The following is an 11,610-nucleotide window of genomic DNA, read 5'->3' as shown; positions in this document are numbered from 1 at the left end:
CTTTTTAAGCAAAAGAATTTACTCAATTTCCAAGTTTTTCTAAAATCCTGTCCACCATTTTTAATAGCACAGGAATATTCCATTATACTCACTATTTGGTTAGCTATTCATTAATTTATGAGCAACAAGATAATATTTGCATGTTTTTTTAAAGGACAGCACAGCATAGCACATAGTAGCTACTATATAAATGCTTATTCTTTTGCTCTTGACTTTTTAGTTTCAGTCTAAACATTTTCACCCTTTTAGGAATCTTGTATAGATGGGCAGTTAGAAACATAAGTTTAAATTAAGTCTTGCTTTTCTTGGTGGCCTTTTCAAATGAAAATAAGGTACTCATAACTCCCTCCTTTCTTGCCTTCAATGTTTATCTTTTAGTTTCTGCTATATTTCATATTTGATTGGTGTCATTGGAGCTTGCTTGCTTCACCCCCCTCACAAATTAATGAATGATGCTTCAAAAAGATAAGGAGTTAGAAAAACATTTACTTTCAGCCAAAATAATATTTCTAGGGATATTGTTTCCAGTATCTTTACACATTATCCATTTTGAAGTAACCTCAACTGTGTTGCTTCCTAACTGTTCACAGATTGGTCATAAATTGCCATTTCTATTCCTATCCCTGCTTGGAAGTCAGATCCATGATTGTTCTTTCCCTTCAGAAATCAGAGTAGTGACTTGTTCTTTACTTGTGGATGTATCACAGACATTGGAGATCATGATGACAGCTTGTGGCCATCGTTGGGTGGCAGAAATTAAATTCAAAGCAATATGGATTTCTTGATGTGAGACAGCAAGGGAGTTCCCATGGAAAAGTTAAGAGATTTTCTTAGTTCTTTCTGGGGAAGTTGTTGACTTATCCTCAAGGGAAAAGAAACATTACCTGCATTTCTAATATCTATGAATGAACTGCCTTTTATGTGATAGTAATAGTTCCCACATGGCTCTTGAAATGGTATGAAATGATCTGAAGATGAAAGAAGACTGGGAAGATCAAGCCCAGTTTACATTTGTTAATTCTGTAATGAAATCAGCCCTCACAATCTCCTTTTCTATAATGCTCCTATTAGATAGACAAGCCTTTCCCCTACAGACAAAAGGTAATACTAGTGGCAGGGGAAGATGAATAGTAATGGACTTAAATTGAGGAGAACCTGAGTTCAAACCTCACCTCAGGCAAATAAGTTACTTAATCAATCTCAGTCTCAGTTTTCTCTACCATAAAAAGGATAATAAATGTAAAGGGATTTGTAAACTTTAAAGTTCTTTATAAAAATAGCATATTGAGGGGCAGCTAGGTGAAGCAGTGAATAGAGCACCAATCCTGAAGTCAGGAAGACATGGGTTCAAATCTGGTCTCAGACTCTCAACACTTCCTAGCTGTGTAACTTTGGGCAAGTCATTTAACTCCAATTGCCTTAGGAGAAAAAAAAAAAACATATTGGTGACTACATGGTTATAAGTGCAGAATAGTAGGAAGCCTTGTTGCTAAGACTTAAAGGCAAGAAGGCAGCCAGTCAAAAAATGGGTGTGTATTAGTTGTGTACCAGGTACTCAGCTAAGCACTGGGCATACCACGAAAGACAAAAACCCTATTTCTGCCTTCAAGGAATTTACATTCTAGTTGGGAAGATAATAGGTAAATAACAAAGTACAAACAAGATTTAGTCCAAGTAGAGAATGGGGTGGGGTGGGGAAGACACTAACAGCCATGGGAACAAGGAAAGAAAGGGTAAAGACCTTTTCCTGCAGAGGGTAGGTTTTAGGTAGAGAGAGATCATAGAGACAAGGTAAAAGAATTTTTAAAACTTTATTTTATTTTCAATTCACAGAATAAAACAAGCATTTCCATAATACATTCCAAGACGATTATGCATGAAACTGCAAATCTACCAAGGACAACTTGCTATTCCCTCCAAATATACAACAAAAATGTGTAAATTTTTTTTCTCCCTCCCTCCCCCCCCCCAAGAATACTACTAGGGGAAGTTTTGAGCTGGGCATAAACTCTAAGACTGTACATTATACTATTATTTTTGTCTGTCCTTTCTGGAAGGGAACCAAGGGAGGTGATACCATGACATGCAACTAAATTGGTTTTAGACTGTGCATGGCCACCAATCTCACTTCCTCTTCCAGAGACATGATAAAGATCAGGATGACTGTAAATGGCTCTGGATGCAGTAGGAGAAGACTTAGTAGGCCTTTTAACAGGTCTCAGTTTGACTGAGGCAATACCTAATCATTTATTAAGGTTAGGTAAGAATTGAGGCAAAGAATGGTCTTTTTTACCTATTAAAAAAAAACCCCACCATATATATCCTATGTATCTATATAAATTTGGGAGGGGAAGACCTTCAGGGTTTCTGACCAAAACTGAAACAAGTGCTATTAATTTTCAATCTGAGCCAATCTGACCCAACAATAACCAAGTGGAGTTTGACTTGGGACCTATTGTTGGCCAATCAATGAGAGCCAGAGTGATTTGGATTTGAGACATGGTCCTTAAGAAAGAAATCTAGATAGAAATTTATCTGTCATCTAAAATGATTCATTCTTTTTCACCTTCCATATCCAAACAGTTACCAAGTCCTGATTTGCCTTCTCAATATTTTTCACATGCCCTCTTCTCTTCTGTGATACCAGATTTGTACCACTACCTTGGTACAAATCTTCTTCACTTCACATCTTGTTAGGATTACAAGGTGATAACTCGGGTTGTCTGGGCAATTCTCTAGCTCAGAATTAATTGTTAAGGTTCGATCGTCTCTAAGTTATCCTTCTAGATTGCCGTCTCATTTCAATCCCAGACTAGACGGACTATCCAGGCTCAATGCTACCTTTTTTATCCTCCCAGAGAATGGGCCTGTGAGAACTCAATGGGGCCTATGAGAATTCCCACAGCCAATGAACTTGCTCCTTTTAAAGGTGTGAACTCCTCTAAATATGTAAACTCCTCTTCAGAAGTCCAAAAGTGTAAACTCCCCTTAAAGGTCCGAACCAAAGGTGTGAATTCTGAGCTAGAGAATTGCCCAGACAACCTGAGTTATCATCTTGTAATCCTTTATCGATGTTAATGAAGAGGGCACAGAGGCATCTGCAGCAACCAGGGATATTGTTGTAAAGAGACTTCCCATTCCGATAAGGTTCTTGGCTGATCACCCCGTTCTTTTCTTCATAAAGCATATTAAAACCAACACAATTATTTTCTGTGGAAGATTCTCCTCTCCATAAACAAGGAGGTGGTGGTGGTGGTGTCAGTCAGGGCTGGATGTATCTGCAAAGGTATAAGGGTAATTTTCATACTTCTACCATATGGGGAGAGAACCACAAGATTACAAAACATTTGTAGACCACCTTTATTTTCCCCCATTCTTCCCTTCTCTTAGTCCTTACTTGACAATCTTCAGAAGTGACATTGTCAAAGAAATAAGGTCAATTTAAAGCATGTGTTGTTTTTTTTTCAACTGGACATTTTGATGAAATTTTGCATAAATCTAAATAACTAAAAACCACAATACTAGAGAGAATCACAAAAACTTAACTCTGTTCCAGGAAAAAAAAATTCACTAAGTATCTACTATATTATGGGTATTGGGACTACAAAGGTGTGAATTCTGAACTAGAGAATTGCCCAGACAACCTGAGTTATCATCTTGTAATCCTAACAACACCTGAACAATTGTAGTAACCTGCTAAGGTTCTTCCTGCTTCAAGCCTCTTGCTGTTTTCTGGTAGTTTTTCCCTTTTGTTCTGATTTCTCTTTCTAAACACAACTCATATGGAAATATGTTAAAAATTGATTGTATATGTATAACCACATCAGTTTGCCTCCTGTCTTGGGGGAGGAGGAGGGAAGGAGAAAAAAAATTGGAAGTCAAAATCTTACAAAAATGAATGTTGAAAACCAGTTTTACTTGTAACTGGCAAATTTATATATCATTAAATTTTTTTTAATGTAAAGCACTTCATTAAATATCACAGTCTCAAAAGTTAGAAGGGACTAAGAGGACTCATAGTCCAATCTGTAACATATGAACAATCTCTTTTTACAACATTTCTTCAAGGTCATCCAGGCTCTGCTTGAAAGAGAAACTCAGAGAAAACTTATTGTTCCATTTTAGAGGAGCTCTAATTGTTAAGTCAAAATCTGCCTCTAGTACACAAAGCAAAAGATTTATGGGCAGAAGGTTATGTGAATAAAGGAAACTAGAGTACCAGCCTCTCTCTTTTTTGAGACTGTGCTATCCAGTATAATCAAAGCAAAACTGATCCAATCTTCTAGACCCATATTCCTATACTTGCTCTTTTATGGCAGAGGTGCCAAGGTTGATAGGAAGGAGATCGAGAGAGCCAGGTAAGATTGTGGAAAAGTGATGCAGCCTACCCCTGGGGAGTCTGGTTACCTGGGTGACTGGGGCTGTGCCTATGTTTGTTTTCCTGTGCTGTGTATCCCTGGAGAGAGCCGTCTGCAGTGGTCTGTATTCCAAAGTACTAGAAATTTGAAGGCACAAAATATGCCAAAGGGCTGGGCAATGGTGTCACATCATCAACAATGGCTGAGTTCTTAAGAACACCTTTTGATTCTTTCAAATGCTTATGCTAAGGAACCTATCAGAAGTCACATTACTGAGGATCAGCAAGTTAGCATCACCAATCTCAATCTGGAAGGAATGTCAAAAGCCATTTAGTCAAACATCTTTCATTTTACAGATGAGGAAATTGAGAGCATATTAAGTGATTTGTCCCATATTACACAGGAAACATCAGAGGTAGAATATGAACCCAGGTGCTCTGATTCCAAAGTCAGCGATTTCTTCCACTGTGAAATGATAATTCCACCTATTATTATTAGTTCTTCCCTTGAGGGTCATGAAAAACACATCAAAGCTGTTTCCCATGTGACATCCATTCAACTACTGTAAAGCACCTATATTATGCACACACTACATCTTTTTTCCAAGAGAAACATCCTAGTTCTTTTATGTTTCTGTCCCATTCTTCATGCCCCATTGGCATTTTTTTTGGCAAAGATACTGGAATGGTCTACCCTTTTCCTTTTCAAGCCATTTTACAGATGAGAAAATTCAAGCAAACAGGATTAAGTGACTTGCCCAAGGACACATAGCTAAGAAGTTTCTAAAGCTGAATTTGAATTCCTAACTCTAGGTCTGGTGCTTTGTGCACTATGGTGCCATCCATTGCCTTGTCCATACACAAGTGGTTTGTGTGATAAAACCCTATAAAATTCTCCAAGGTCATTTTCACCAGAATTAAATTTAATTTGTTGGCAAAGATACTGGAGTAGTTTGTCATTTTCTTTTCCAGCTCATTGTACTCATGAAGAAATTGAGATAATCAAAATTAAATGAGTTGTCCTTGGACCCATGGCTACTAAGATTCACTAACAATGTCATTTATACTTTCATCCATATTAGTGATTTAAAAAAAGAGTTAAATAGAAATGAGTCTCAGACAGAGCTATGGGCACACCACTAGAGACCTCCCTCTAAGCCAATGCTGACTATGTATTAAAGGCATAAGATCATAGAATTGAATTTGGAGGAGAGCTTAGTAATCATCTAGGTCAAAGCTCTTGTTTTAAGTAAGGAAACAGCAGTTATTAATTCAAAAGATTCTGGTTCAAATCCATTTATATCATTTATTATCTCTGTGACCTTGGAAAAGTCAGTTAACTTCCTTCAGTTTCCTTGCTTATAAAATGAAATAACTTCTGAGTTTATCTACAATCCCAATCATTCTTGTTGTATGGCAGTGATCACTGCTTTTTTTCTTAATACTCACAAAACATTCCTTAAATGATACATAGTAGAATTTTACCAGGAATTGAAGTTAGGTCTCCAATTTTATGGCTTGAAGAATCTCCACTCTCCTTTTTTTAAAATTGGTATCTACTTAAAGCTGCCCTTTCTTGCAAAAAGCCAAAGGATACTATTATACCATACAGATAAGTAAGTACAGTAGATAGAATGTCAAATCTGGAGTCAGGGATTCTCATTTTCCTCAGTTAAGGTCTGGTCTCAGATACTTAGTAGCCATGGGTCCAAGGACAACTCATTTAACTTTGATTATCTCAATTTCTTCATGAGTACAATGAGCTGGAAAAGAAAATGACAAACTACTCCAGTATCTTTGCCAACAAAATACTAAATGGAGTTATAAATAGTCAGACTTGACTGAAATGATTGAACAACAAAGATGATTATACCATTGCTTCAGTGATTGCTCTCAGTAGTGATACCACCTAAGTACCAGATGGTAACCAATGCTGGAAAAGTTACATGATCAAATTTTTATATATTAAAATAGTATCCATGAGAACTAGTAATAAAGCTTGTTTAGGATTGAGTTAACAATAATTTTGAAGTATTGGGATATATTGAAATTTTTAAATATGGCTAAGTTATAATTAAAGAAGCAACATCGTGTAGTGGATAAAGGACCAGCCTTGGATACAAGACCTGGTGTGTAGCCATCTCTCTAAGAAACACTTAACTGTGGAACCACAAACAAGTTACTTAATCTGTCATGTCTCCAGACAAGTCTCTGTGACTATAAATGACTAAAAATTTCTGATTCCTATGAGTGGAAGGAGATTCCATACTAGGTGTCCTTTATAAACTAATACAATAATAGCTTTGAGTTATTCTCTTTCCCAATGATAATTTGTGCACAGGAACGTAATTTAAACACATCATCATGTACAAATTTAGAAGACTTTGGGTTTGATCTTGGCTCTGCCATTTACTTCCTATGTGATCTTTAGTGAGTCATTTCCCATTTTCAGCCCTCAGTTTGCTCAATTATGAAATGGGGTTGATAATAGCATCTATCTCTCGGTTTGTTGTGAGGATCAAATGAGGTAATAATTGTAGTGCCTTAGCACAGTGCCTGGTACATATAAAGCAATATATAAATCTTAGCTATTACTATTATTGACTTTCCTCCCTCCTAACCCACTTATATTCTCAATCCCTGAATTGTCAGGGTAAAGGATGTGAACCATCTCAAAGGGCCATCTAAAACAATGACAAGAATCATTTGGTATTTTTTAGCACAATTCCCACATAAATACAATAACTTTTGTCAATGAAAACAGCAAAAGAAAGACTGATATGCCATCTGACAATGAATACAAATACAATGATTATTTCTTATTTGGCATGTGCAAACAAAGTCAAATCTAAGTTGGCACATGTTGAATCTCAACATTCCAATTTGGGCATGATTGTGTCACGTATCCATCATTGGTCATAAGTTACTATTACAGCTGAGTTGAGTCAAGTGAAACACTCTTTGTATGAGAATTAAAAGTAGCATTGTATCAAGAGCTGTTACTTTACATATACTATGGGGGTGTTGTTGAGTGGTTCGAAGGGCCTTCTTCTCTCCCCACCATTCTCCAAGTGAGATTTTAGGAGGAGAAGCATGATGTTGGGAAGAAGCTAGTCTTCTTAATATTATTATTCTTAAATATTATTCATATTTAAATATTATTATTCATGTAATATTCATCAAATATTATTCATCTATGGAATATGGTTATCAGGCTCAAGATAATTTCTAATTATTGCTTCATAATGGGAAAAGGAGGAGCCAAGCTTATTATCCAAGATTTGACTCCTTTCCCACCAAATACCAGTCCCATAATGAACATACATAGTGGATAGCAAAGAAACCCATTTATCCAGTCAATAGGAAAACAAAAATCACAGAAAGTATACATAGGAAAATGTATCTCGGACAATTGAGAGTAAAGGAGTTCTTCCATTGGGAGCAAGGTAATGGCTCAACCAAGAGAGTACCATTTCTTACCCATAGAGAACTCCCCCCAGACTTTTTAGTACAGCAAACTAGAGTAGGAACATGATGGAGACTGCCAGTTCTTTCATATTTGCTTGTTCCCTGAGCTTTATTCTCCCTTTAGCAACCTGAAATAGAGTTTTAAATCATATGATTTCTGGAAACAAGAAGCCTGAAGTTTCTGAAGACTTGAAGGTAGACTTAAACTAGATTCAAATGGAGTATAATTCTCACCAATTCCTTGTGTAACTCCAATGCCTTCACACAGATTTAAGGCATTAATTTCTAACAATGAGGAGAGAGTTCCATTTCAATTGGTTTTGGAACTAGAGTCACAACATGATATTTATTATACATCTCATATCATTCATTGAGGTGAATATAACATAAGCTGGCTCTCCATACACATCCCTAAAATAAATCAAATCATCTTGCAACTTTTTAAAAATTGAAAAAACTCAACAATTTTTATAAACATTTGAAAAATTCAGCAATTTAGTTTATATGTAATTTTCTAAATCTTATATTCTCTCTAATTTTAATAGGCATAATTATATCCCTTTGTAATAGATAAATATATCACTTTCTTGTGAAGAGAAAGTTTACTTCAGCACCTAAAACTGATACAAGAGAAACAAATGAAATGTTTAAATAATGAAAATACAAAAACACTAAGTAAAAAAATTCAAATCCAGAAAATAAAAACCATTGTATTATCATTGGAATTCACAAGTCCTATTACTAATGAAATGAAAGACTGATATGTTTGCTTTTTATAAATCCTTAAGTTGGAAATAATATCAAAATCTTAAAAATGTAAATATCAGTTAAGTATAAACGCAAAAACAAAACCAACAGAGCTAGAATTAGAAGAAAAGCATTAGAAAATAATCTTTGCAGCAAGTATCTCAGATAAAAGTCTGATTTCTAAGATATATAAGTGACAAATTCAAATTTATAAGAACAGGAGCTATTTTTAAAATTGATGAACGGTCAAAGAATATGAACAGAAGAACAAATGTAAAGTATCCACAACCCTATGGAAAAATGCTCCAAATTACTAATAATTAGAAAAATGCACATTTAAAAAAACTCTGAAGTACCACTTCTCTCTCTCTCTCTCTCTCTCTCTCTCTCTCTCTCTCTCTCTCTCTCTCTCTCTCTCAGGCAATTGGGGATAATTGGGGGATCACACAGCTAGGCAGTGTTAGAGGACAGATTTGAACTCAGGTAATACCACTTTTCCTATGTAAAAATGGCAAAGTGTACAGAAAGAGGAAAATTACAAATGCTGAAGGGGCTGTGAGAAATCAGGCATCTTTTAAAATAATGTTTTGTTTATTTTCTTTTTTCACTTAATAGTATTTTATTTTTCCAATTACATGTAAAAATAGCTTGCAACATTCATTTTCATAAGAGTTTTAGTTTCGATTTTTTTTTCTCCCTCCCTTCCTTCCCTACTTCCTTGCCAAGACAGCAAGCAATCTGACATAGATTAAACATGTATGATCCTTTTAAACATATTTCCATCTTATGGAAAGAAAAATCAAAACAAAAGGAGAAAACCATAAGAAAGAAAAATGACAATAAAGGGTCAAAATAGTATGCTTCAATCCACATCTAGTCTCCATATTTCTTTCTCTGGATGTGGATGGCATTTTCCATCCCAAGTCTATTGCCTATTGATTTGTCTTGTATCCCTGTGCTGCTGAAAAGAGCCGTCTATCGTAGTTGACCATCATACAATGTTTCTGTTACTATGTTCAATAATCTCCTGGCTCTTCTCACTTCACCCAGCATCATTTAATATAAGTTGGAAATCAGATATCTTAATGCACTGTTGGGAAATTTGTAAATTGATCCAGCCATTCTAGAAAGTAATTTGGAATTGCCCCACAAATATCACAAAAGTCAATAAACTGTGCATAGTCTTTGACCCAATGATATTGCTATTAGGTTTATACTCTGAAGACATCAGAGAAAAAGGAAATATACACACATACAAACATTTATAGCAGCTCATTTTGTGGTGGCAAAGAATTGGAAATTGGGAGGAAGAGAAGCAATTGGGAAATAGCTGAACAAGTTATAGTATATTAATGTAACAGACTACTATTGTGCTATTAAAATAATGAAGAAGATGAATTTAAAGAAACTTAGGAAGATTTGTATGAACTGATGTGAAGTGAGCAGGACTGAGAGAACAATTTATAGTAACATCATATGTAGATATAAAATAACTTTAAAAGACAAGAACTGTAATCAATACAGAAATAGACCAAAAAATCCAGAGGACTGGTGATAAAGCAAACTTCCACTCCAGATGAAGAGATGATGAAGCTGTTGTATAGACTGAGACTTTTTTTTTTTTTAACCTGGCCAATGTAGGAATTTGTTTTCTGAAAAAAAGAATATAGACCTAAAAAAAATAATTAATTGCATTTTGTTAAAAAAGAAAAGTTGGGACAGCTAGGTGGTACAGTGGATAGAGCATGAGTCTTGAATTCAGGAGGACCAGAGTCCAAATCTGGTCTCAGACACTTAACACTTCCTAGCTGTGTGACCCTGAAAAAGTCACTTAACCCTAGTCTCAGAAAAAAACCAAAAAAGTTGATGGGACCTTAAAAATGTAATTTTCTTTTATAAAAAGGTATGTATGCAGAATATGTTAATAAAATAATAAATCTTTTCCCAGAGAAAATTAAATGTTTTTAATAATATTTCTTGAAAAAAAATCTTTGTTGACATTTTTGATATCTTCACAATTTATTCCCCTTTACTCCCCCTACTCAGAAAGCAATTCCTCATAAAAAAAGAAAATAAAGAGGGAAAAATGTTCAGAAACATTTGTCAATACATAAAACAAGTCTGGTGATGCATATAGTGCTCTAAACCCATAGTCTTCTACCTTTTCAAAAAAGGAAGGGAGATATATTCTTATAGTTCTTCTTTAGGACCAAGTTTGATTATAAATTATACTTTTTTCATTGTTGTAATTATTGTTTATATTATTTTCATGGTATTTACTTGTTTCTCATTAGTTTACACATGCCTACTTATATTTCACTGTATTATTCATTTTCATATAAAAAACCCTAGCTTTAAAAAATCCATAACTGTTACATTAAGAGGATTTCTTGCATCACATAAGATTGTTTATGGAATTGCTAAGTGCAAACAGCTTAATTCAGTTTGAGAGATGGTGTTGCTGTCTTCATCTATTGGTATTATAGAATGAAGCTTTGCAAATTATATGCAAAGCAATTTCAAATGGCTTCACTTGCAGAAGATATAGGAAAGAGTACTGCTCATATGTTGGAAGACAATTTGAGGTCAATTAATTTTTAAAGTAAACTTTATTTTGCATTGCTTATGTATGAAGCAACAAATGTAGTTAAAGATGCTCATTTACTTATGTATGATGTTATTGAGTATAATTTAGAAAACATTTATTACTTCACAAAACCTATTAATGAGAGTACATGTTTAAGATAAAATTTCAAAATAATTAATGAATTAATTTTTAAATGAAAGTATGACTTCTTGTAGAATTTGGACACACAACATATTTTTTACCAATTAAAATCACTTATAAAAAAAATCAGTGAGAAGAGACATGATTTTTTAGTTATTATATAAATAACCTACTTGGTTAAAAACAAAGAAACTTGCCCAATAATAGGAAGGCCTTTTCCAAAATTATATAGCAATATAAGAATATAGGAAATTTCAAGATTGTTTTGAAATACTGACTTTCCTGTGGCAAAGTACTTTGAGGAATGTTT

The 11,610-nt window shown here is 34.5% G+C and overlaps 1 long non-coding RNA gene across 1 annotated transcript in view; it reads right to left on the bottom strand.

The window, feature by feature from the left end:
- Positions 1-1,990: 1,990 nt before the first annotated feature.
- LOC141541361 (uncharacterized) overlaps positions 1,991-11,610 on the bottom strand; it is a 135,075-nt gene continuing 125,455 nt past the window's right edge. Inside the window, exon 3 of the long non-coding RNA XR_012481761.1 lies at positions 1,991-3,278. This is a non-coding gene — a long non-coding RNA (uncharacterized LOC141541361). The remainder of the gene's footprint in view (positions 3,279-11,610) is intronic.

The sequence above is a fragment of the Sminthopsis crassicaudata genome, chromosome 4, assembly GCF_048593235.1.
Source record: "Sminthopsis crassicaudata isolate SCR6 chromosome 4, ASM4859323v1, whole genome shotgun sequence".
Classification (NCBI taxonomy): domain Eukaryota; kingdom Metazoa; phylum Chordata; class Mammalia; order Dasyuromorphia; family Dasyuridae; genus Sminthopsis; species Sminthopsis crassicaudata.
The sequence above is the reverse complement of the archived record's forward strand: the minus strand, read 5'-3'. Positions and strand labels throughout refer to the sequence as shown.